The sequence below is a fragment of the Pelophylax lessonae genome (assembly GCF_965119305.1).
Source record: "Pelophylax lessonae genome assembly, chromosome: 3".
Taxonomy (NCBI): Eukaryota; Metazoa; Chordata; class Amphibia; order Anura; family Ranidae; genus Pelophylax; species Pelophylax lessonae.
Genome location: NC_138770.1, coordinates 484,154,167 through 484,181,887, shown reverse-complemented (window position 1 = coordinate 484,181,887; position 27,721 = coordinate 484,154,167). Strand labels below are relative to the sequence as shown.

Here is a 27,721-nt window from a genome sequence, read left to right as displayed (position 1 = left end):
GGAAATAAAATATGTGCAAGTGGGGTTGTGAACGGTGCTACCGTGTTACAAGAATATAGCAATATTGTGCTTTACTAGCGTGAGTAGTGGTGTGGAATGAAAATACTTACATGTGCCGTGAATAAATAAATAAATAAGTTTTGTAAAGTGCAATTTTTTTTTTATAAAAAGTGCCTTATAATGGATAGACAGAGACCAGTTGTGATAAAATATATATATGCCTTGTATCTTTAAATAATACAGTAATAAAGTGCATAGGTGCTAGTGCAAAAAAAGAGACACAAGGCTGAAATAAAATGGTGATATTTTATTTGAAACAATCAAGTGAAGCATGTAGCCATCCTCACTATAAAGCAAAGGTGATGGTGCTCAGTGAAGAAAAAAGAATTGGATAATAGGTGCTGCTATGAGCAAACGATAATAAACATACAAGCTGAAATTAATCAGTGTAAGATAAATTAAATAGATGAATGAATGTGATGATTTCGGCTTGCAACAACCTGCGTGACCGCTAGGTGTTGCACCCTACTGTACGACCTGATATGTCTTAGTTGCAGGAGGGTACCGTATATGGGTTCCGCTGTCCCTTCTGGCTTCCTGGTGGGTCTGTGTGGGTCTGTGAAAGAAGGAGACCCCTAGGTACCATATCCAAACAACATAAAAGGAAAAAATGTAGAGACTCACAGGGAAGTTTTAGGCTGTCCGCGATCAGTGTTGTGTGGCCGGGAAGCTTCCGCGTTCCATGGCTCTGGCTCCGGGTGCCGGAAATGACGTAAGACGTCGAAGACTCCGCCCTACCGGTTTCGTCACAAGACGTCTACTAGGAGCGGCCTATATTGCTTTATAGTGAGGATTGCTACATGCTTCACTTGATTGTTTCAAATAAAATATCACCATTTTATTTCAGCCTTGTGTCTCTTTTTTTCCACTAGCACCTATGCACTTTATTACTGTATTATTTAAAGATACAAGGCATATATATATTTTATCACAACTGGTCTCTGTCTATCCATTATAAGGCACTTTTTATAAAAAAATTTGCACTTTACAAAACTTATTTATTTATTCACGGCACATGTAAGTGGTTTCATTCCACACCAATACTCACGCTAGTAAAGCACAATATTGCTATATTCTTGTAACACTCCAGCAAGGATGTCTTGGGTTTGGATAAAATGAGCATTACATTGTCCGCAGAGAGACTAATTTTGTGCTCAGTACCTGTGATATTGGGACGAGAGCGGGTTCCATGAGGAGGGTAAAAATTGTGGGCGAGAGCGGGCATCCTTGCCTAGTTCCGTTTGTTATGTGTATAGGTTTAGACTAAATACCTGATTTGAGTACTGTGGCGGAAGGTGTTAAGTACAAGGACAATATAGCAGATTGCATCCAGTCCCCAATACCGAAAGTGTCAAGCACCTTCTGAAGGTACCCCCAAAAGCCTTCTCCACATCCAATGAGAGGAGCCGAGAAGGAATCCGAGAGGGCCTAGTGTGGGGAAATCAAATTGAGGAGGCGCCTGGTGCCATGGGGGGGCCTTTCGTCCTGGGACAAAACCCACCTGATCAGGGTGCACAAGAAGGGTCAGAGCTTTCTGTAATCTAATATTTTGCTGAAAATTTTGATATCAGTATTTAGGAGGCAAATGGGTCTGTAATTTGCAGGATTAGAGGGGTCTTTCTTCGGCTTTGGTATTGTAACTATCACAGCTCAACAACATTTCTGGTGGAAACAAAGCAGAGGAGTAGGCAAGAGTGAAGGAAGACTGTAGATAGGGAGCCAATTCTGAGGAGAAGCATTTGTAATATTTGTTGGTAAAGCCCTTATCACCCGGGGGAATTATTATTTGGAAGTTTTGTAATGACTGAGCAGATCTCTTGTGAAGTAATAGGTTGGAATATAGATCGGAGCTGGTCCTCCATGAGAGAGGGCAGTTTAATTTTTGATAGGAAATTATTAATGAGTTCGGGAGAGGGCATGGGGGGTAGAGTCATCTTTGTGAAGATCATACGATAATTGGTAATAATTTTCAAAAGCTTTGGCTATGTTTTTTGGGTTGAATAGGGTGTCTGATGGGTTAGGGTAGTTTAAGGAGGAAATTTTGTGTCTAAGCTGCTTAGTTTTAACCCTTTTTGCAAGTCATGCGCCTGCTCTATTACGGAGGCCGTAAAAGTTTGCTTTAAGATATTTGAGGTGATTTTCAGATTTATACAGGAGCAGAGATCTCAAGGCCTGCCTTTCGGATAGTAAAGTTTGAGTGAGTTGAGGGAAAGGGTTAGTTTTATTTTCCTGTTCTTTTGTGGCTATGGATTCCAGTGTGTCCTCAATCATGCGCCCTCCTCTGCTTCTTGAACAGAGAAGCCATTTTGATAAGAACTCCTCTCATGTACACTTTATAGGTATTCCATAAAGTGAACCTATTGGTTTCCTTAAACACAAAGAAGTCTTGATGCTCTTGCAAAATATGTTGGTGCAATTTCTTGTCTGCCCAGAGCAAGTAATTCAGTCTCCATAAGGGAGGAGGAGAGTTGCGGAGCTGGTCGTCAAAGTCTAACGTAATTGGAGCATGGTCAGACAAAGAAATTGTACCAACCTGAGCATTTAAAACATTTTGTAAAGGGGGCGTGGAGACCGCCGATGAACATGGCCGCATAATCCCTGAGCTCCGCTCCACTCGGGACCACATCAACACACATCCAGCCTCCTTCTCCCGCTAGCTGCATCAGTACCTGCCGCCAGACACCCTCTGCAACCTGCAGCCCTGGCTATGAGGAGACGCCGCCTCGATCCGCCGCAAACACCGAAGCTTCCCACCTTCTTTTCTCCCATGCAGCGTGGACGCAGCCAAGATGGTGCTGCGGCCGGCATCCACCTCCGGCTCCGATGCTGCATCCATCCACGGACGGACCAGATCCAGAGCAGCCCTTGCAACACTCTAAGGCAAGTCCTATGCCTTCCTCTTCCTCCCCCACGTCAGAGCCATCCTCTCCTGCATCGAGGAGCCGGGTCAAATCTAGGCCGCGGTCCGACCATCCCCTCCATGAGGCCTACTTATCCCCCATGGACACTGTTGCGGCCCCCTCACTCGATCCCTTTGTGAACTTGTCCCCCTCTGATCAACCTCTCTCGGTGGCCCTTATGCTAGATATGCTGCGGACCCTAAGATTGTCCATATAGCTGGATATGCAATTCTGCATCAGGGAATGCAAGGCAAACATCTCTCACCTTGATGAAAGGGTTAACCAAGTTGAAAACCAAATGGGGGATTTCACCTCTTCCTTTAATTCCTTAGTGGACTCCCACTCCTCTCACCACAAAATCATTTCCTCCATGCAAGCAAAAATCGCAGACCTAGAGGATAGGTCCCTCAGGAATAACCTGAAAATCCGGGGAGTCCCTGAGACCATCCTGCCACATCAACTTTCCCATTTTGCTAAGGACCTCTTTCTTGCAGTACTTCCATCCCTCTCCAATGCAGATCTTACGATTGACAGGATTCATAGAGTCCCCAAACCTTCCTTCCTACCTACTGAAAACCCCCCTGTGATGTGCTGCTGCGCGTTCACTTTTTTTCAAGTAAACGAACATCTCCTCTCAGCTTTCCGCAAGCGTATGGATTTACCCCCCCCCAGGATGCCAATCTCCAAGTCTTGCCAGATCTCTCCCAATACACTCTACAGAGACGCCGCAACCTATCCTCCATCACGAAGGCCCTGCGGAATCACCTGTATCCTATGCATCAAAGTTTTTGTACCACCTACCTCTTTGCTGACTGTGCACTGCTTATATACCTTGCATCCTGGACTGTAGCTCTGCCCTACTCCCATCACCATCGGACTCTCATACTGCTCGCTCACAGATTTGCCTTGGCCCGACCTCCCTCTACTCTGCAAGACTCTTGGCCAGCTCCATTTGGCCTTTCTCCAATACCACTGGGTCCTGACTTCCTTCTTGCCATCTTCCCATGGGTGTCAAAATGGTCTCAATCAACGCTCGGGGTCTCAACCACCCGGCGAAAAGAAGACCCCTTTGGCAAGAAGCTCTTCACTTGCATGCTGATGTTCTCACGGTTCAGGAAATGCACTTCAACATCCATGCATCCCCGAACTGCTCTCATCCAGCTTTCCCTCACATATTTTGTGCCTCTACCGAAGAGAAGAAGAGGGGAGTTCTCATAGCTATAAGAGATACTGTTATGTTCTCCCTTACGGACTAAGGCTCGGTTCACATATATGCGATGCGGGAAGGCTGCGAATTTGCAGCCTTTTCCCGCATCGCACACGCACCCCCGGCAGTTCACACTGCCATATGCGATACGCTGGGGGTGTCAATGTAATCTTAACGACACCCCCAGTTTGATCGCATATCGCAGTGCGATCGTGCAGTTCGCACAGGATCGGATCGCACAAGTGTGAACCGCTGTGCGATCCGATCCTGATGCGGCAGCAAAAATGCCTCCTGTGCGTGTTTGCTGTGGGTGCGATGCGAATTTAGCCATACAAACTGTATGGCTAAACTCGCACCGCACAGCTGATCGCATGTAATGTCGGAGCAGTGCGCTCCGACATTTCATGTGAACCCCGCACACGCAGAAGTGTGAACCGGGGCTCAATCATTGATCTGAATGGTCGGTATATCATCTTAAAATGTATTAATAACTTGCCTCTTACCTTGATATCTGCCTATGCACCTAACCTACGCCACAAGAAATTTATCCGCACTTTGTTGAAAAAGGTTCCCCTCTCCAAGTATGGCAATTTAATAGTGTGTGGCAATTTAAATGTGCCTGTTAACCCAGACCTCGACACCTCCTCGTCTCACAGCAGGAGACCCTCTGCCCTGGCTGACCTGCTTGAGTCTGAGGATCTGTATGATGCCAGGTGCTGCCTAAACTCAACAGATAGGTCATATACCTATTACTCCCCATGTCATAACTCCTACTCCCGCTTAGATTACTTTTTAGTGGACAAATTTTTACTCCAAAGAGTCTCTGAAGTCTCTATTCACAGTACCGTTTGGTCGGATCATGCCCCTATTTCCCTCCTAATTGAGGATGGCAATTCCATTTCCCCAGCGAGGGTGTGGAGATGTAATGCATCCCTTTTCCAAAATCCTACTACCCAACATACTGGTCTCCCAACATTTACAACAATTCTTCTCCCTCAATTCACCTTCTGACACCAGCCCCTTCAATAATTGGTGCGCCCACAAGGCCTCTGTGAGGGGTAAACTCCTCAAGCTGAACTCCCAACTCCGTAAGTCCTTCCGCTCCAAGCTGGATGCCCTCCTTGAGGATATCCATGCCCTTGACGTCCAAAACCAATCTTCCCCCTCCCCTGCCCTGGCTGATAAAATAGCTAATCTTTGTCATTCCCTTAGGGAACTCTTAACTTCCCAACATGACCACTACATGCGCACACTGAAACTCAACTACTATGCTAACAACAACAAGGCTGGCAAGCTTTTAGTGAACCGCCTCAAAGCACGCAGATCCAAAACTAAGATCCCTTCCCTTATCCACCCCCATACCCAGACTATTCTCTCTAACCCTCAGGCGATAGCGGATACATTTACAGATTACTATTCCTCCCTTTACAATCTAGGGTCCTGCACTTCCAACACCCCAACCCACAGATGCCAATATAGCTGATTTTCTGTCCAAACTGCACCTTCCCTCCCTGTCTTGGACCCAATTAGAATCTTTGAACCAACCCTTCACTGCTGAGATCTCGACGGTGGTTCGCTCCTTGCCCCTTGGCAAGTCTCCGGGCCCTGATGGTCTCTCCTCGGAGATCACTGCTCTCCCACTCCCAACACAACCCCAACACCACGAAGGTTAGACTTCCTCTACTAATTCTAGAAAGCTTGATCCCCCACCTGTCCCTCAATCATCTCAAGACAGCTGACATTCTCTGGATTGACCAACTCTATAATGGTACACCCCTGATAACCTATGACTTACTCTCCGTTAAACATAATCTTCCTGACAAGGCAAGGTTCTCTTACTCCCGTATTTCGTCCTTTTTACTCAGACACCCACCACCGACTATCAACGTTGACTTCCAAGCTTGGAACCACCTCTCCAATCCCAAATCCCAAATGAAAGGCATATCCCTCCTCTACTCATTACTCCATCAAAAGACTCAACTTCGCAAGACTCCCCCGATGTCCAACTGGGAGGCTGATCTGGGTAAAGAATTCCCCCTTACCCAGTGGGCTCTAGCAAATGTGCCTACTCCTCTTCCCACTGCATAAACCACTGGGAGACATTCCAGAATCTGCTAACGAGATGGTATAGGACCCCCCAACTACTGGCCAAGTTTTATCCCTTCCTGTCTCCACTTTGTTGGAGTGGGTGTGGACAGAAGGGGACCATACTCCACACCTTTTGGTCGTGCAAATCGCTTACCAGCTACTGGAAAAAAATAGTCTCCATTATCTCCCAGATCACTAAGAAGACCTTAGCCCCTGACCCAGCTTTGGCATTGCTCTTAGGCATGGACACCCTACCGCCTACATTGAGAACCTTAACCTCACACATATTTTTGGCTTCCACTTTGGCTATAGCACGCCACTGGCGCAGTCTATCACCTCCCAACCCCTCTGAGGTGATTGCTCAGATCAAACTTAACTATCAATATGAACGTCTCTTGGTGCTAAGGACTACGTCTCACAAATCCTTTGAAACTACCTGGTGGAGGTGGCGGACAGGATCCCCTTCTCCACCGCTTCCGCCTGGGGTCTCCTTACCCAGACCTAGCCCTCTTTCTGCTTTACCTCCCTCTCCTCAAGCAGAGCTCTCCTCTCCCCCTCTTTGCCCATCCTCTGTTCCTACCCCAATGACAGTTGCACGTTGCTAACCCACCTAATTTTGTACTAGTGGTACTAGTGTTGCTACAAACCTGTTGATTACTTGTTACCAGCTCCCCATGGTACATAGCTGTAAGCCTTGACCGCTTGTATGTTTTGACAAACTGTGTTACTCTTGTTTTACTCTTATGCATATTAACCATATGTTCATGTTGGCTCTGCGGCTGCATCCGAGAGCTTGTTTCATTCTTGCTGCTTGTTTGAAAACTCCAATAAAAAATATTTGAAACAAAAAATACCATACTTACTCCATCATGCCACGGGAGAACGGCTGACCAATCCGGAGGATATAGCGGACGCCTTCAGTAAATACTACAGTTCCTTGTGCAACTTAAATGTGGACGCATTGACTCCTCAGCCCACTGCATCAGACATCCAGCCATTTCTGTCCTCCATCTCTCTTCCGAGCTTGTCGCATGGGGACTTGGAGTGCCTGAATGCTCCTTTTACTGCTTTAGAGATCTCAAAAGCTATTAAATCTCTCCCAAATGGGAAAGCACCAGGCCCTGACGGATTTACTTCCGAATATTATGGCCTGTTTGTGGATACTCTAGTTCCCTATGCGGAACGGGTGTTCCAGAAGGCGCTTGGTGGGGTTCGGTTCCCAGCTGAGATGTTAGAGGTCACAGTGATCACACTACCGAAACCTGGTAAAGAACCCAATAAGCCACACGATTTTAGGCCTATATCACTTCTAAATGTGGACCTAAAGGTCTACGCTAGAATTTTGGCCTTTTGGCCGATCGTATTTCAGGGTGCCTTCCTGGTCTGATTAAGCATGACCAGGTGGGCTTTGTTTTGGGTTGCCAGGCCACAGACGCGACTAGACGATTGCTTGGCCTCATCCATCATGTCTCCACTCGTAAGGTCCCCACAGTGCTCCTGTCATTGGATGCCAAAAAGGCCTTTGACCGGAAACACTGGGGCTACCTGCGACAGGTTTTAGAAAAGTTTTGTTTTAGGGGAGCAATAACTAGGCTATTATGGCCTTGTACATCTCCCCCTAAGGGAGGGTCTTCACCGAGGGCCGGTTTGCATTTAGTTGGGCCATCATTTATTTTTCAACAGGACAATGACCCCAAACACACCTCCAGGCTGTGTAAGGGCTATTTGACCAAGAAGGAGAGTGATGGGGTGCTACGCCAGATGACCTGGCCTCCAGTCACCGGACCTGAACCCAATTGAGATGGTTTGGGGTGAGCTGGACCGCAGAGTGAAGGCAAAAGGGCCAACAAGTGCTAAGCATCTCTGGGAACTCCTTCAAGACTGTTGGAAGATCATTTCAGGTGACTACCTCTTGAAGTGTGACTCTTCAATTTTCATAGTCATGAAAATAAAGAAAACTCTTTGAATGAGAAGGTGTGTCCAAACTTTTGGTCTGTACTGTAGGTCCAGAGGTGGGGATCAAGCTCAGATGTCAATAGCACTGTCCACGTTGAGAGCACTGTCCCCGGACTGCACACTGGGGAAGATACGGATTATATCATGCCCCTGATCTATACACTTAATCTGCCTTAATTCCATTTTCTGACTTATGCCAGCGGTTCCCTGACTTGTGGACGGAATTTCTGACATACAACAGAGCAATACATATTTTACACACATTACCTGAGTTGTCTATTGCTCTCCCTCGCCAAGTGCATACATTTTACTTCACTGACACTCTAGGCAAACGTGGCATCAGCATTTTTTATAATTCCCTGCACGACAGATCACTATTTTTAAAATTACTGCATCAAATAAAGTGTGAAAAAGATCTGCAACAGACTTTTTCAGATGCCCAGTGGTTGAAAGCCTTCAGGCTGAACTATTCACTCACCAAATGTTCTAACTTCAGAGAGGGGGCACAAACGATCCACTTACGGTGGTATAGGACTTCCTATGTTGTAGAAAAATAGAGTGGTTCCTGCTCCAACCTGTGTTGGAGAGGGTGTGGGCAAGTCGGAAATGTGGTACACATGTTGTGGTCTTGCTTATCCCTCAGGTTTCTGGACCTCGGTACATAGATTGGTGGCAGATATTACAGGTATTCTCAATAAACTGAAAGTGGAACAAGCTTTACTGGGTATTGGGCTGGACTGGTACCCGCCTTTGTGCAGGTCGATAGTTCAACATATTTTCTACGCAGCCAGATTGGCGATAGCTCGCAACTGGAAAGGTCAGGTGCTGCCCTCATAGGAGAGTCATATGAATACGAAAAGATTATTGCACGCTCTGTTCAAAATTTCAAACAATTTCACAGCAGGTGGCAATTATGGAAGGCATACCAAGCTTCTAGAGTGTAACCTTTTTCTCCTTTTTTTTTTTTTAATCTTCCCTTATGGCACAAGTCTTGGGCTTGGGTGGTCCCATGGGGCGGAAATGCCCCCATTTAGGTGCTTTGTGGGGACCACACATGTCCTGAGGTGACTGCAACCAGTTTCATGCATTGCAAGATGGATGGGTGACTATCCCATCTTGCTGTGTATCCTTCTTTGTGTTTTCTCTTCCTTTTATGCTTTTTCTGTGAATTATCTGAAATTTATGGCTGAAATAGCCGTGTTATTGCTAGTCATGTTTAAGAATGTTCTCAATATTTTTCAAAACTAATATGTCCACGAGTTCAAATGTATATGAAACATTGTTTACCATGTGTTACTATGTGTTTTGTATTTTCTTGAAAACCCCCCAAAAAAGTTCAAGAGTTCCCCTCCATCCATAAAAAGATCTGGATCTAGACGCAAACCTAAATAAGTCTTCCCCATAGAATTCCCTTTATGTTTGACCCCCGTTGCGTCTCTAGAATTTAACTATTCATACTGTGCCCCCTATAACCCCCCCCCCCCCAATTAGAGGTCTACCCCATAGTCTTAAAGGTTCTATTTCATGTTCTGTTGGAGTATTTATCTAGTCGACCCATATGCTTTACTTTGTCGCAACCAAGGAATGTGCCCTCCTTTTTTCTCCCCCCACCCCCTCATCTCCTCTCTACCCCCCTTTTTTTTACCTTTTACACCCTTCCCTCCCATGTTATTAGTAGTTGTAGTTTGACAGTTCTACAGTCATATACTGTTACAGACACTTAGTTGGTGTTGTTTGTTATGAATCTCCTTTCACAAAGACTCAAAAAACTGATTCCAGATTTCTTTTTTATAAGGTAAGTAAAACCTTAGACAAAGGGGTGGCTGTGGATGTGGTATACTTGGATTTTGCAAAAGCCTTTGACAAGTCTACAGGCTTGGAAAGATCAGTTTGTAAATGGATAGAAAACTGGCTAAAAGACAGAATTCAGAGAGTAGTGGTTAATGATTCAAATGTTGAATAGTGTAAGGTTATTAGTGGTTTAACCCAAGGTTTAGTGTCGGGCCCCTTACATTCTAATATCTTTAAAAATAATATAGGGTCTGGGATTAAAAGTATCATTTTAGTCTTTGCAGATGACACCAAGCTATGCAGTGGAATAACATCCTTACAGGATATCGAACTTACAAGCTGATCTCAATGAACGGTTTAATTGGGCAACTATGTGGCAAATTAGGTTTAATGTTGATAAATGTAAAGTTATGCACTTGGGGGCTAAGCATATGCATGCATTATACATACGGGGGGGTGGGGGGGATTAATGGTGGAGAAGTATCTGGGGGTTTTGGTAGATAATAAGCATAATGCAAAGCCAAGCTGCGGTTTCCAAAGTGAGAAAAGTTATTTCTTGTGTTGAGAGGTATGGACGAAATTGAGAGAGAGAGATTGAGAGAGCAAGAGATTGAAAGAGAGATTGAGAGAGAGAGAGAGAGAGAGAGAAAGATTGAGAGAGAGGGATTGAGAGGGAGTGAGAGAGGGATTGAGAGGGAGAGAGAGAGGGATTGAGAGGGAGAGAGAGAGAGAGATTGAGAGAGAGAGAGAGAGAGAGAGAGAGAGAGAGAGAGAGAGATTGAGAGAGAGAGAGAGAGAGAGAGATTGAGAGAGAGAGAGAGAGAGAGAGAGAGAGAGAGAGAGAGAGAGAGGGAGAGGGAGAGGGAGAGAGAGAGGGGGAGAGAGAGAGAGGGGGGGAGAGAGAGAGAGAGAGGAAGAGAGAGAGAGAGAGAGAGAGAGAGAGGGAGAGAGAGAGAGGGAGATTGAGAGAGAGAGAGAGAGAGAGAGAGAGATTGATATTGAGAGAGAGAGAGAGATTGATATTGAGAGAGAGAGAGAGAGAGAGAGAGAGAGAGAGACCCCAAGCCCCACCACTAACCCAATACAACACACTAAAGGGAAAAACAGGGCCACAAAGATGGCAAGAATGGGGGAAACCACCTGCCCCAGGACTAAAAAGCAGGGAAATGGAGGAGGAGGAGATAAGATCCCTCCTCCTCAGCACATTATGTTGATGAGCTCAAAAAGCACAAAAGACAGAGACAACCACCCAAAATCCAGTTTGCCCCTGGAAATTTACCTATTGCAAGGTATATAACTACAAAATGTCATCTTTAGTAATTAGTAGCTGGAACATTCAGGGTCTGAATGCTTTAGCCTTTGGATCCAAGTAAACGATCCAGACTTCATACAAAGACTACGTGAGACAGACCTACAAATCCTCCTGGAAACATGCTCTCGGGCACAGGACAAACCAACAGTACCTATTGGCTATAGGGAATTCTCTGTCCCCGCACAAAAGGATAAAAACTTCAAACAGGGTCGCTGCTCAGGAGGAATACTAGTCTGGTATAAGGAGGAGCTACATGACAACATCAATGCAATCAAAAAAGGAGAGAGCCACATCTGGATTAGAATAAGTAGCTTCATCTGCCCCACCAGAGTCCCCATATTTCAGACCAGATATTTATGAGGTCCTACAAGGTGAGGTAACCCACTTCCAATCCCTGGGCCAAGTGCTCATCTTTGGAGACATGAGTGAGGGACACTCACTTCCAGAGATTCTCCGCTTTCATTCTGGACTTCAATTCTATAGAAGGGAAGAGGAAACTCCAAATCCTACTGTAGGAGGAGGAGCCAATGATGAGAATAGCTGCACAATATGTACAAGAAATGGGCAATTTTGGGACTTTAAGTTTCCCACCCATCCATTAGCATCATGTCCTTCCTTTGTGAAGACACTCAGACACTCAGGTTGAGCAGTGTTATTTAGTGTTAGGTTCTGCAAGTTACACAGAATGCCTTGCTGTTGGCCTTGCAGCTTCCGCATGCATTTGCAAATGTGTGTTAACTAAACTCCTGTTTTTAACCTACATTGTTAGACAGGTTTATTTGGTTTCTTAGCAGACTGGTGGGTAAGTATTTCAAACTAGGGACCGGCTGTTTTCCACACACCTTCTTTTATCCCCTTTGCTTTTCAAGCAAACTGGAAGCAGGAACTTGTGTGTAGCGTGTGCTGTGTGCAGAGAGAGGAGGAGGAGGAGAAGGTGCTGCGGGGGAGCCAGTGCGGGAGATCTCGGGGGAACCGAGGTGTCCGGTGACTGAAGAGGAGGATCATCGGAGCAGCGGCGGCAGAGGAGGACCAAGAGGGACTGAAGGACTGAGTACCCCCCACCCCCCAGAAGAACGGCGGCGTCTGGGCTAGAACCCCCCTCCCCCCCTGAAAGAAAGCGGGCGGCAAGCGGACCGATTAACCCCCTCCCTTGTTGCGGCGGCGTCCGGTGTTAGACCCCCCCCCACCCACCGAAGTAAGAGCGGGCCCCCCCCCCCCTTGTTGTGGGCGGCGTGCAGTAAACAGTCTCTTGCGGTGCGGGAACCCCCCCCCCCTCTCCACCCCACAGAGAGGAGCAGAGGAGACTAGCTGACAGGGAAGTGACCGAGGGAGGCGGGGTGCTGAGAGGAGACTGACCGACTCACCGTCAGGAACTGCTGGTGACAGGCTTAAAGGGACACACACTAGGTAAGTAAGACTGGTGACTTAGATTGAACAGTGACCGAGGGTGTAGACCTGAGTATATGTGAGTACCTATTGCTACCTGAGTATCTGTGAGTACCTATTGCTACCTGAGTATCTGTGAGTACCTATTGCTACCTGAGTATCTGTGAGTACCTATTGCTACCTGAGTATCTGTGAGTACCTATTGCTACCTGAGTTATCTGTGAGTACCTATTGCTACCTGAGTGTCTGGGAGTGCCAATTGCTACCTGAGTGTCTGGGAGTGCCAATTGCTACCTGAGTGTACTGTGAGTGTTGTGCGTCTGACCGGGTGGTGCGACTGAGTGTTGTGCGTCTGACCGGGCGGTGCGACTGAGTGTTGTGCGTCTGACCGGGCTGTGCGATTGAGTGTTGTGCGGCTGACCGGGCTGTGCGACTGAGTGTTGTGCGTCTGACCGGGCTGTGCGACTGAGTGTTGTGCGTCTGACCGGGCTGTGCGACTGAGTGTTGTGCGTCTGACCGGGCTGTGCGACTGACCGGGCTGTGCGACTGAGTGTTGTGTGTCTGACCGGGCTGTGCGACTGAGTGTTGTGCATCTGACCGGGCTGTGCGACTGAGTGTTGTGCGTCTGACTGGGCTGTGCAACGGTGAGTGTTGTGCGTCTGACCGGGCTGTGCGACGGTGAGTGTTGTGTGACTGACCGGGCTGTGTGACGGTGAGTGTTGTGCGACTGACCGGGCTGTGCGACTGGGAGTGTTGTGCGACTGACCGGGCTGTGAGATTGTTAGTGTTGTGAAACTGAGTGTCAAGCGAGTGTAGCGGAGTACCAGAGGGTGAGAAGGTAGCGTTAGGAAGCCAGGAAATAGCCACATAGGATAGACTTAAATCGCTGAATCCCCATTAGATTAGATTAGTAGGTACAATGCCCGGCGGGTGTGGAGATGTGACTCGGTGTACATCTTGTGATATGTATGCGTTCCTCAGACATGTGATCGAGGGCGAATACAAATGCGCAAAATGTAAGCACGTTGCTTCCCTGGAAGCTCAGGTCCTGAATCTAGGGAAGCAGCTGGCAACACTGAGACGAATGTCCATACCGGAGGAGAGCCAGGATCATACCAGTCATACCAGTCAGGTTCAGACAGGGGTCTGCACAGAGGTGGGCGGAGTATTGGAGGTGCAGGCATCAGAGCAGAGTAGAGGGGTGACAGTTAGGAGTGGTAGAAGGGGACAAGGCAAGGAGGCTGATCCTGGGCTGGAGCACCCCAATAGATACGCCCCGTTGTATGATGTTGGGGAAACCAGTCAGGGACCAGCATTGCTGGAGCAGAGTGACGCCCCTAGCTGCCAGGGGAAGAACTCCTCCAGTGAGGCCGGGAGAAAGGGAAAGGAAAGACAGGTGCTGGTGGTAGGGGACTCAATTATTAGAAGGACAGACAGTGTAATCTGTGACAAAGACCGTGTGCGCCAAACAGTCTGTTGTTTGTCGGGCGCTCTGGTTCGGCACATCGCAGATCGGGTGAACAGATTATTGGGTGGGGCTGGGGAAGACCCAGCTGTCATGGTACACGTGGGTACCAATGACATAGGCAGAGGAAGATGGAGAGTCCTAAACGATTTCAGGGACTTAGGCACTAAGTTGAGGACTAGGACCTCCAAGGTAGTATTTTCCGAAATACTACCTGTACCTCGAGCCACACCAGAGAGGCAGCGGGAGATTAAGATAGATAACGAGTGGCTGAGAAGCTGGTGAAGTAAGGAGGGTTTCGGGTTCCTGGAGAACTGGGCCGACTTCTCAGTCGGCCACCGGCTCTTTGGTAGGGATGGATTGCACCTAAATGGGGAGAGTGCAGCCGTACTGGGTGAGAGGATGGCCACAAAGTTAGAGGGGCTTTTAAACTAGGTGACGGGGGGGGGGGGGAGGGTACAGATGTAGAATTAGCCAGAGGAAAGCAAGCTTCAGAGGGCAGAAATGGGGGCATTAGCGGTAGGGTGTTTGGAGCTCCTATACCCAGGGTGGGTATGGGGAAAAATCAAGAGAGCAGCCTAATAACAACAAATGAGGATATATGTAACCGATCAAAATTAAGAGGTTTGTATACCAATGCCAGAAGCCTGGCCAACAAGATGGGAAAGCTGGAGCTGCTGATTTTTGAGGAGGACTTAGATTTTGTGGGGATAACTGAGACTTGGTTTGACAGCTCTCATGACTGGATGGCGACCATTCAGGGGTATTCCCTTTATCGCAGGGATAGAGACGGTAAAAAAGGGGGAGGGGTATGTCTGTATATTAAGAACAGTATACAGGTAAATATGAGGGATGATATTAATAATGGAGCTATGGATGAGGCAGAATCCCTATGGGTAGAGCTTCAAAGGGAAGGCACGGTGGGGAAGGTAATATTGGGCGTATGCTATAGGCCCCCCAACCAGAGGGAGGAGGGTGAGGCGGACCTCATGTTACAGATAGGATTGGCAGCAAGGATGGGAAATGTCATTATAATGGGGGACTTTAATTATCCAGATATAGACTGGGCAGAAGGAACTGTGCACTCAGCCAAGGCTAGGCAGTTCCTAAATGTTTTGCAGGACAATTTCATGGGTCAGATGGTGAATGCACCGACAAGAAACAATGCGGTACTTGACCTACTGATTACCAACAATACAGACCTGCTCACGGATATAGAAATACGGGACAACTTAGGAAACAGTGACCATAGGTCAATTGGTTTCAGTATTAATTACGGTAATAGGAAACACAAGGGTAATATAAGGACACTGAATTTCAAAAGAGCCAATTTCCCTAAACTGCGCTCGCTGCTAGAAAATATCAAATGGGATAGAACCCTGGGAACAAAGAACACGGAGGAAAAATGGGAGTGCTTCAAGAGCATACTTAACAGGGGGATTGGCCAGTGCATTCCAAAGGGAAATACATTTAAAAGAGCAAAACTAAACCCTGGGTGGCTAAACTCCAGCATAAAAATGTATATTAGTGCTAAAGAAAAGGCCTTCAAAAAATACTAGACTGAGGGGTCATTTAAGCATTACAAAGAGTGCAATAAGAAATGTAAAGATGAAATCAGGGCGGCTAAAATAGAACACAAGAGACATATAGCGGAGGAGAGTAAAAAGAACCCCAAGAAGTTCTTTAAGTATATAAACAGTAGGAAAGCGAGGCCAGAACACATTGGCCCCATAAAAGATGATAAAAGGAAATATGGCCACTGAGGACAGGGAAAAGGCGGAAGTGTTAAATAATTTCTTCTCTTCAGTCTTCACAAAAGAATCGGGGGGCTACACGAACCTTGCTTGTAAGGCCGAACTAAATAATACACCCCAGGAAGTGCCGCCATGGCTAACAGAAGATAGACTTAGAGCTAAACTAGAGAAACTTAACATAAATAAATCCCCGGGACCGGATGGCTTGCACCCGAGGGTTCTTAATGAGCTCAGCCAGGTGATTGCCAGACCATTATTCTTGATCTTTAAGGATAGTTTACAGACGGGTATGGTGCCAGCTGATTGGAAAAAAGCCAACTTGGTACAAATATTTAAAAAGGGGCCGAGATATATCCCGGGTAATTATAGGCCGGTTAGCCTAACATCAGTAGTCTGCAAAATTTTGGAGGGGATGTTAAGGGACCACATACAAGACGTTAGTAATGAAAACGGTATTATAAGTAGAAATCAGCATGGATTCATGAAAAATCGTTTGTGCCAAACCAATCTATTAACCTTCTACGATGAAGTGAGCTGCCACCTAGATAAAGGAAAGCCTGTGGATGTGGTGTATCTGGACTTTGCAAAGGCCTTTGACACCGTTCCCCACAAACGCTTACTGTACAAACTAAGGAAGGTAGGTATGGACCATAAGGTGAGTACCTGGATAGAGAACTGGCTCCAGAGGAGAGTACAGAGGGTGGTGATTAATGGGGAGTACTCGGATTGGGCGGGTGTGGAAAGTGGGGTCCCCCAGGGTTCTGTCCTGGGACCAATCCTGTTTAATGTATTCATAAATGATATAGAGGAGGGGGATATCTAGTACAATCTCAGTATTTGCAGATGATACTAAACTGGGCTTGCCAATATCTTCTATGCAGGATGTGGAAACCTTGCAAGCGGACCTGAACAAAATAACGGGGTGGGCAACTACATGGCAGATGAGATTTAATGTTGAGAAATGTAAAGTAATGCACTTGGGGGCCAGAAACCAGAAAGCAAGCTACTCACTAGGGGGGGAACCTCTGGGTGAGTCTAGGATGGAAAAGGACTTGGGGGTACTGGTAGACAACAAGCTTGGCAGTGGCATGCAATGCCAAGCTGCCGCAAGCAAAGCCAACAGAATACTGGGATGTATAAAAACGGAATTTTTGTAAAATCTTACCTGTAAAATTCCTTTCTCTGAGTCCTCCGACAGTCGCCGCCTCTTCATATTCGTCACATATGGGTATTAGACTTTGCTCCGAAGGAGTAGCTAGGCAACAGAATATGTTAACAATAAAGCTTTAACATATCCCACCCTCAAGGGGTGGTCCCCTCAGTCAATACCCTCCTACTTCCTGCAACCATATCTCAGTTTTAGTGGAATAGCAGTAGAGTATACATTCAAACCCCAAAAGAGGGGCGGGGGCGGCGACTGTCGGAGGACTCAGAGAAAGGAATTTTACAGGTAAGATTTTACAAAAATTCCGTTTTCTCTTACGTCCTCCGACAGTCGCCGCCTCTTCATATTCGTCACATATGGGGACGTCCCAAAGCAGTGCAAACATGAGGGGTGGGAAACGCATCCGCGCCGAAAGGCAACGCAGTCTCCACATCAAAGAAAGGAACCTTACCAAAGGAAGGAAACCAGCTGGGCAACAGCAAAAATAAGTGCTCAACAGGAGCAACAACCCAGGAAAAGACAAAAAACCAGGGGATACAAAACTTATCCCAACAGCCAGGAGTCCCCAACAAGGGACCCTAGGGAACAGCCGCACTAAGAACCTTGCGGCCAAAGGAAGCATCCGCCGATGCCTGAACATCTACTTTGTAGAATTTTGTGAAAGTGTGTACGGTCGACCAAGTCGCCGCCTTACACACCTGGGCTACAGAAGCCCCATGACGACAGGCCCAAGACGTACTCAGAGATCTAGTAGAGTGCGCCTTCACAGGCACAGGGGGAACCTTCCCCTGCAAGGCATAGGCCTGTTCAATGGTCTGCCTGATCCATTTGGCAATGGTAGAGGCGGAAGCCGCCATGCCCTTCCGAGGACCCTCTGGAAGAACAAACAAGGAGTCCGTCTTTCGAAAAGACTCAGTCGATTTAAGGTAAACCCTAATCGCCCGAACAACATCCAGAGAATGCAATCTCACCTCCTTTGGATGTTTAGGCTTCGTGCACAACGAAGGCAAAACAATATCCTCGTTAAGATGGAATTCCGAAACTCGTTTCGGCAGAAAAGAAGGATTAGGTCGCAAGACCACCTTATCCAAATGAACAACCAGGTACGGAGACTTGCAGGACAAAGCCGCCAGTTCCGACACTCTGCGAGCCGAAGTGATCGCCACCAAAAAGGCGACCTTTTTGGACAACATAGACAACGAGATCTCCCTGATCTGTTCAAAAGGAGCACGTTGTAACACAGACAGGACTAGATTCAAGTCCCAAGGGGGCAAGGGATCCCTCCTAGGAGGAACCAGATGCCGCACACCCTGAATAAAAGTGCCAACCAAGGAGTTGGAAGCCACGGGACGTTGAAACAGAACGGCCAGCGCAGACACCTGACCCTTTATCGTAGCCAGCGCCAAACGCTGATCGACACCCGTCTGAAGGAAAGACAGCACACGGGAAACCGAGTACGTGCGGGGTGAAAACCCCCTGGACTCACACCAGGCAAAATAGGCCTTCCAAGTACGGTAATAAACCTTCCCCGAGGAAGACTTCCTCGCGTTGATCAAGGTATGAACAACCTCTGGAGAGAGACCCTTCTCCTTCAGGACCTCGGTCTCAACAGCCAGGCCGTCAAAGCCAGCGACTGTAAAGCAGGATGGTAAATCGGTCCTTGAGACAGTAGATCGTCCCGAAGAGGCAGACGCCAGGGGGCGTCGACCGCCAGATTCACGAGGTCTGCGTACCAGGACCGGCGAGGCCAGTCCGGTGCCACAAGAATCACCGTGCTGCGTTCCGAGTGTAACCTGCGAAGGAACCGGGACAGCAACTGAATCGGTGGAAACGCGTACATCAGCCTGTACTGATGCCACGGGGCCACTAACGCGTCCGACGCGTCTGCCCGAGGGTCGCGCGTCCTTGCCACGAACCTCTTCACCTTGTAGTTGAGGCGAGACGCGAACAGGTCCACATCTGGAAGACCCCACTTCGCGCACAACATCTGGAAGACAGCCGGGTGGAGAGACCATTCCCCCTGATCCAGGGTCTGGCGACTCAGATAGTCCGCCTGCCAGTTCTCCACTCCCGGAATGTGAACCGCCGTTATCGCCGGGACATGAGTCTCGGCCCAAGACAGAATGTCGGCCACTTCTCGAGCCGCTCGGGCACTCCTGGTGCCCCCTTGGTGGTTGATGTAGGCCACCGCCGTGGCATTGTCCGTCTGCACCCGAACCGGGCAGCCCTGCAGCCGGTCCGTCCAGCGATGAAGACAGAGCCTTATCGCACGCAATTCCAGAATGTTGATCGGGAGGGAAGACTCCCCCTCCGACCAGGTCCCCTGGGCGGACAGAACGCCCAGAACACCACCCCAGCCCGACAGGCTGGCATCCGTGGTGATTATCGTCCACGAGATCGGACGAAACGACTTGCCCCCGGACACCAACGGGGACTGGAGCCACCACAGAAGGTTTTCCCTGGTGCGATGACTCAACGAGATCTGAAGATCCAGAGACTGAGGTCGCCCGTCCCACTTGGACAAGATCTCCGCCTGGAGACCCCGCGTGTGAAACTGCGCGAAAGGAATCGCCTCGAAAGCCGAGACCATCAATCCCAGACATCTCATACACGTCCGCAGAGACGAGTTCGGAACGTCCCTGAGGGACCTGACTTCCTCCTGAAGAGTCCTGAGTTTGTCTTCCGGCAGGAAGACCCTCGCCTGCACCGAGTCCAGTATCATTCCCAGATAGGGAAGACGAACCGACGGACTCAGTGTCGACTTTGGAACATTTATCGTCCAACCGAACTCCTGCAGAGTTTGCATCGTGACAGACAGGTCCTTCTCCAGACCCTGACTGGTCGCAGACCGAATCAGAATGTCGTCCAGATACCCCAGGACAGAAATGCCCTGGGCTCTCAATAATGCCAGAACCGGTGCAAGCACCTTGGTGAAGACCCGCGGAGCCGAGGCGAGCCCAAAGGGCAACGCCACGAACTGGTAGTGATCCTCCGCAATGGCAAATCGAAGGTATCTCTGATGACCTTCGAATATGGGGATGTGAAGATACGCATCCTTCAAATCGATGGAGGCCATGAATTCCCCCGGAACCAGGGCAGCCACCACCGAGCGCAGGGATTCCATGCGGAACTTGCGAACCCTCACAGAGCGGTTCAGAGCTTTCAAGTCCAGAATTGGACGAACCTTGCCCTCCTTTCTGGGCACAGTGAACAGATTGGAATAAAACCCCCGAAATCTGTCCCGATGAGGCACCGGAACCACCACTCCCTGAGCCCTCAGGTCCCGCACCGCCAGGTGCAGATCCCGCAGGCGCTCCGGAGACAGTTGTAGATTTGAGGGAAAAAATCTGCTCTCTGGCCGAGAGAGAAACTCGATCTTGTAACCAGATCGAACGATTTCCAGAACCCATCTGTCCCGCACACGGGCCAACCAGGGCTGAAGAAAACCGAGCAAGCGTCCCCCCACCCCAAAACTGGGTGAGGGCGCCCCTTCAGGCCGAACTGTTATGGGCCGCAGGTCCGGATTGGCCGGACTTCTGTTTTCCAGACCAGGGTTTCTTCTGAGAGCCCTGGCCCTTGAACGGTTTGCCCTTGTAGTGCGGCCGAAAGGCACGAAAGGACCCCTGAGGGGGCCGAAAATTAGCATGCTTCTTCCCAGAAGCCCCCTTAGCCTTGGGGAAATGGGGCAAGAGAGTGCTCTTACCCCCGGTAATCCCCTTAATCAACACATCCAGGGACTCCCCAAAAAGGCGAGACCCATCATAAGGCAGATTGGCTAAGGTTTTACGTGAAGATTGGTCCACCGACCAACATTTCAACCAAACCAGGCGGCGAGACAACACCGCCACGCTGTGCACACGCGCGGCCAACGGAATCAGGTCCAGGTCCGCATCACACAGATACATGACACCCTGGTGGATCTGATCCACCATATCCAGGGTCGCCGCTGAGGCCGAATCGGCCACTAGGACGCGCCTAAGCATCTGCGTCCAACTTGCGATCGCCTGGGCCGCCATGAGAGAAGCAAACAGAGCCTTAAGCATAGAACCCGTAACAGAATAAGTATGACGGGCAAGAGACTCCAGTCTCCTATCCGTGGCATCACGGAAAATAGGGGATCCCTCTGCAGGGATCGCAGTGGCTTTGTTCAAAACCGCAATAGCATGATCCACTGGCGGAGGCACACACCACCGTTCATCAGTGGCAGGCGAGAAAGGATAACGCAGCTTGAATTTACTTGGTACCGCAAAAGGCTTGCGCAAATCGCGCCATTGGTCCTTAACAGCGCGCTGAAAATCAGCATTGCAGGGAAAAACCTGCGGCGTCCTGCGTTTTCTCTGCGTCCCATAAGCCGCCAAGGCAGCTGGGGGACACACCTCGTCCTGCAAACGTAGCGTCTGCTTAATGGAAGCAATCAACTCATCCATGATTGCAAGCTCTTCAGGCGAGCCAGGGGGAGAATTATCAACCCCCTCAACTTCAGCCTCTACCTCAGACCCCACTAGATCAAGAGAGGAGCGGGACCCCGATAGGGGGGTCCCCGCCAGAACAGCCCCATCACCTTCACCCTCAGAATCAGAGGACAGAGCAACTCTGGGCCGTTTAGTAGATTGAGCAGCCACCAGCATTTGCACCTGTGCAGCAAGGCCAGCCACAATAGTGGCCAAATCCCCCCCTGGGGGGGAAACAGCGGTCCCCTGGCTTTCCACCAATACTGTGGGAAACTTGCCCTCCTGAGAATCCATTGCCCCTGTATGCCAGACAACCAAGGGTTAACTGCCCCCTTACAGCAAGCGCGGCAAGCGCAGCCCACCGCACCACACTCAGGCACAATGAGACCCCCACAGGGAATATACAGACTGAATACAGGCAATGGAACACAGGAATAGAAGGATAAAACCTGAGGAGACTCCGCTGCTGCTGCTGCCTCGATCGGTGCTTCCAGGAGAGAGGAAGTGATGCTGCCAGGGCGCTCTATGTAAGCCTATGGAGGCTACAAGAAAATGGCCGCCGTGCATGTAAACCATGCGGCCGGAGCGGGCGCCGGTAAAATGGCGCCGTTTGGCGCCGAAATCGCCGCTCCACAGTGCATAAAATCACACACAAAATTATCCCAAAATATGGATACATGTTAGATCGCCGCAGCGATCGCTGTATATGCCCCAACATGCCATTAAAAACATGCCCCACAGCACACAGCTCCTCACACTGCCCAGCCTGACATACTCAGTGTCATACAGCTCCCCCCCCCCCTTGCAGCCCACAGCATGCAGCCGAGATATAGGGAGACAAGCAGTGTGATTAAAGGCAGGTTACACAGTCCCAGACTGAGACCCCCCCCAGACAGACAGGTCCCCACATAGATACACTTACCTCACATGGCGTGGGGAACCCGCACAGGCGAACAAGCCGCTGCACATGAGGCAGGGAGAGTCGCAAATCAAGACGCACACAATGGCGGTTCAGAAACCGCACAGCGTCCGGTGAGGTAGCCACCTCACCAATCATCCCTGCACCGAACAGGGATGGGTCGTTCACCGTGCCAGGAGCGTTACCTGGCTGAACGCTCGATGGCAGACTGGGAAGCCACTGACCCACGACCTGCGACCAGGGGGATCAGCCCGAGACCCAGTCCGCATGATCCTCTTCGTCCGAAGAACTAACTAATGCTGACAAAAATAACAGCTAAGTAAAGGTAGAGAGAAAACTCAAACAAAAATCAAAAAGAAGAAAGAGTCTGGGACAAAAAGTCCCAGCACAGAGAGAGCCAGCCACTCCTGACAAGCTAGACATTAAAAACTGAGATATGGTTGCAGGAAGTAGGAGGGTATTGACTGAGGGGACCACCCCTTGAGGGTGGGATATGTTAAAGCTTTATTGTTAACATATTCTGTTGCCTAGCTACTCCTTCGGAGCAAAGTCTAATACCCATATGTGACGAATATGAAGAGGCGGCGACTGTCGGAGGACGTAAGAGAAAAAGGGGATTCACTCCAGAAATAAAGAGATTATTCTCCCACTCTACAAGACTCTGGTCCGGCCACATCTGGAGTATGCTGTCCAGTTCTGGGCACCGGTCCTCAGGAAGGATGTGCTGGAATTGGAGAAAGTCCAGAGAAGGGCAACAAAAATAATTAGGGGAATGAAGGGCATCAGCTATGAGGAAAGACTACAAGCACTGAACCTATTCTCTCTGGAGAAGAGACGATTGAGGGGGGATATGATATCAATGTACAAATACTGTACTGGTGACCCGAGCATAAGGACCAAACTATTCAGAGAAAGGAGATACAATAAGACACGTGGCCACTCACTAAAACTAGAGGAAAGGTGGTTTAACCTTAAAGTGCATAAGGGGTTCTTCACTGTAAGAGCGGTAAGGATGTGGAATTCTCTTCCACAAGCAGTCGTATCAGCAGGAAGCATTGATAGTTTCAAAAAACTATTAGATGGACACCTTAAAGACCACAACATACAGGGGTATACAATGTACGGTTAAAAGCGGACACACACACACACATCATAGGTTGAACTGGATGGACTGATGTCTTTTTTTCAACCTCACTATGTAACTAATTAGCTGCACAATATGTGACATTGTGTCACAGAGAGAGGGATATGAAAAACTGAGGACTTAAAAATCCTTTACCCATATGGACCCACCCCCCGTTCCCCCTTTATATTACCCATTACCCCCCCCCCCCCAAACTCAACCGCTTTGGCAATGCTAAAATGTATTTGGCCTTGCCAATAAAGCTTATTTGATTTGATTGCGAGAGAGGGAGAGATATTGAGAGAGAGAGAGAGAGAGAGAAAGATCGAGAGATTGAGAGAGAGATTGAGAGAGAGATTGAGAGAAAAATTGAGAGAAAAATTGAGAGAGAGAGAAAAATTGAGAAAGAGAGAAATTGAGAGAGAGAGAGAGAGAGAGAAATTGAGAGAGAGAGAGAGAGAGAGAGAGAGAAATTGAGAGAGAGAGATTGAGAGAGAGAGAGAGAGATTGAGAGAGATTGAGAGAGTGAGATTGAGAGAGTGAGATTGAGAGAGTGAGATTGAGAGAGAGTGATTGAGAGAGAGAGAGAGAGAGATTGAGAGAGATTGAGAGAGTGAGATTGAGAGAGTGAGATTGAGAGAGAGTGATTGAGAGAGAGTGATTGAGAGAGAGAGAGAGATCGAGAGAGAGAGAGAGATCGAGAGAGAGAGAGAGATCGAGAGAGAGATCGAGAGAGAGAGAGAGAGATCGAGAGATCGAGAGAGAGATCGAGAGAGAGATCGAGAGAGAGAGAGAGAGAGAGAGAGAGAGATTGAGAGAGAGATTGAGAGAGAGATTTGACCTGACAAAATCACAAATAAAAAACAATTAAATATTCAGAAGAAAAATATGTTGAAGAATGGAGAAATGAAATAAACTCCAAGAAACAAACCGTTTACCAGTCACAGCAGAGAGACTTACAAACTGGCCCCATACCTGGAGGTGCTATAAGAGCACAAAGACAGACAGGCCCTGAGCCTGTACAGACTGAGCGCCCACAGCCTTGAAATTGAGTTAGGACGGCACAGACAGACCTACACGCCAAGGGAGAGCAGATTGTGCCAGCAATGTGACAAGGGGGTCCTGGAGGATGAGGACCACTTCCTGCTACAGTGTCCTAAGTACTCATTAGTGAGGGACACTCACTTCCAGAGACTCTCCGCTTTCATCCCGCACTTCAATTCTATAGAAGAGAAGAGGAAACTCAAAATCCTACTTGGAGAAGAGGAGCCAATGGTGAGAATAGCTGCTCAATATGTTACAGTGTGTGACAGACTGAGAGGAAAATGAAAAACTGAGGACTTAAAAATCCTTTACATAGACTCACCCCTATTCCCCTTTATATTACCCATTACCACCCCCCCCCCCCATCACAAACTCAACTGCTTTGGCAATGCTAAAATGTATTTGGTCCTGACAATAACGCTAATTTGAGATTGAGCGAGAGAGCGAAAGAGAGAGAGAGCGAGAGAGAGATTGAGAGAGAGATTGTCAGCTACAAGAAACCACCCACCAAACAATCCAATAAATGGTTAGACAAAGAATGCAAAGAATTAAGGAACACCCTACGGACTACGGACAGCCTCCAATAACAAGCAAAGAGACCCCGACAACACTGAACTAAGAATAGCCCATAGCATCTTATAGAAGAAATACAAACAAACCCTTAAAAAGAAAAGGCAAAAGTTAATATCCAACAACCTGCAACAGTTAGAAGAGGCACTTCAGGAAAATTCTTTCTGGGAAATATGGAAGAATATTGGCTCAGCACCCAGGAAAAACAACCTGCACATCCAAAATGGTGACATCTGGTTTAACTACTTTAAGAACCTCTACAAAGATATTCCAGAAGAGAAGTTAACTGTAGAACAAAAAGACATCATCAAAAGACTAAAAGATATGGAGGAAAAAATCAAGGACTTCCAGAACCCCCTGGATGTACCAATTACTCTACAAGAAATTAGGGAGAAAATCCAACACCTGCAAACTAAAAAAGCCAGCGGGATGGATGGAATCCTGCCTGAAATGATTAAACATGGCTCCCCAGATGTACATGCTGCAATATGCAGTGTTCAATCTGGTCCTGAGTGCCGGTTACTACCCTAAAGTATGGAACCAAGGCCTCATAACACCCATCCATAAGAATGGAGACCAGTATGATCCAGCCAACTACAGAGGGATGTGTGTCAGCAGTGCATTAGGGAAACGATTCAACAGTATTCTCAACAAACGGATCCTAAACTTCCTAACACAACACAACGTCCTCAGCAGAAGTCAGGCGGGGTTCATGCCGAACCATTGCACTACAGACCACATCTACACCCTGCACAGTCTCATTAGGAACCATATTAACAATACAAAACAAAGAAAGATATTTACCTGTTTTGTGGATTTTAAGAAGGCATTTGACTCTGTGTGGCACCCAGGCCTGTACCTCAAACTATTGGAAAGTGGAAGAGGGGGAAAAATATACAATGTCATCAAGAGTTCATTTCGTGAGAACAGTTGCAGTGTAAAGGTGAATGGGAAAAGAACCAAACACTTCCAACAGGCCCGGGGAGTGAGACAGGGCTGCAACCCTCCTCAATATCTACATCAATGAACTGGCTGCAGCTCTAGAATCCTCCCCAGCACCTGGACTGATTCTGCATGACACAGAGGTGAAGTTCCTGCTCTATGCAGATGACCTCTTACTTCTGTCACCAACAGAGAGGTGCCTACAAGACAGCCTGGAAGTGCTGGAGAAATATAGTGCCACATGGGCACTACCCATCAACTCAAGAAAAACAAAAATCATGGTGTTCCAAAGGAAAAATAAAAAAACAAAGAGCCCCTCATTTACATTAAACAACCACACTCTTGATGAATCCAACAACTACACTTACCTCGGACTAGAAATTAACCAATCAGGAAGTTTCAGGCCAGCCATAGAGGCCCTAAAAGACCAGGCACGCAGAGCCTTCTATGCCATCAGGAGACAGCTGTATCACCAAAAACCACCGGTGTGAGTCTGGCTCAGAGTATTTGATAGTGTCATCATCCCAATCCTTCTACATGGCAGTAAAGTTTGGGGGTCCTGTCGCTTACCCAGACAAATCACAATGGGACTCCAGCCCAACAGTAATATTCCATCTGGAATTATGCAAGCTACTACTCCAAGTCCACCGGAGCACCTCCAACAGTGCCTGCCGGTCCGAGCTGGGCAGATTTCCCTTACTTCTTGCAGTACAAAAGAGGGCGCTATCATTCTGGCATAATCTACAAAAAAGCAGTACCATCATAAGGCCCTACTGACCAATAAGAACCAGCCCAAGCCTGGAGGCCTGCAACAATCAAACTCCCAACAATTTGACCTGACAAAATCACAAATAAAAAACATAATGAAATATTCAGAAGAAAAATATGTTGAAGAATGGAGAAATGAAATAAACTCCAATAAACTGTTTACCAGTCACTGCAGAGAGACTACAAACTGGCCCCATACCTGCAGGTGCTTTCAAGAGCCCAAAGACAGACAGACCCTGAGCCTGTACAGACTGAGCGCCCACAGCCTGGAAATCGAGTTAGGACGACACAGACAGACCTACATAGTGAACTTGGCGTTGGGGTATTCACTTTAAGGTCATCACAGAGGACAATGGGGCACCCTTTACATCTGGAGGAAATACGGAAAGGTTTCTTTACAGTAAGAGCTGTGAATATGTGGAATAGACTCCCTCCAGAGGTGGTTCTGACCAGCTCAGATTGCTTTAAAAAAAAGCCTGGATTCTTTCTTAAAAGTACATAATGTAACTTGGTAAAAAAATGTATAGGTAAAGTTGATCCACGGATTGTCTCTTGGGGGATCAAGAAGAAATTACTTTCCCCTGCTGTAGCAAATTTGATCATGCTTTGCTGGGGTTTTTCACTTTCCTCTGGATCAACTGTGAGTATGGGATTGTGTATGTAGGATTGTATGGTTTTTTTTTTTTTTTTTGTTTTTTTTTAGAACTTGATGGACTTGTGCCTTTTTTCAAACCTAACTATGTAACTATATGGCAGAGGACATGCTTATTTCTAAAGCTCAGTGCAAAGAATTTTCTGCTGGCATGTTAGGGACATTAGG

At 47.9% G+C, this 27,721-nt stretch overlaps 1 protein-coding gene across 1 annotated transcript in view; it reads right to left on the bottom strand.

Annotated features, from left to right (window-relative positions):
* Window positions 1–27,721, bottom strand: part of MTR (5-methyltetrahydrofolate-homocysteine methyltransferase) — a 1,642,758-nt gene that overhangs the window by 1,019,564 nt on the left and 595,473 nt on the right. The window lies entirely within an intron of this gene.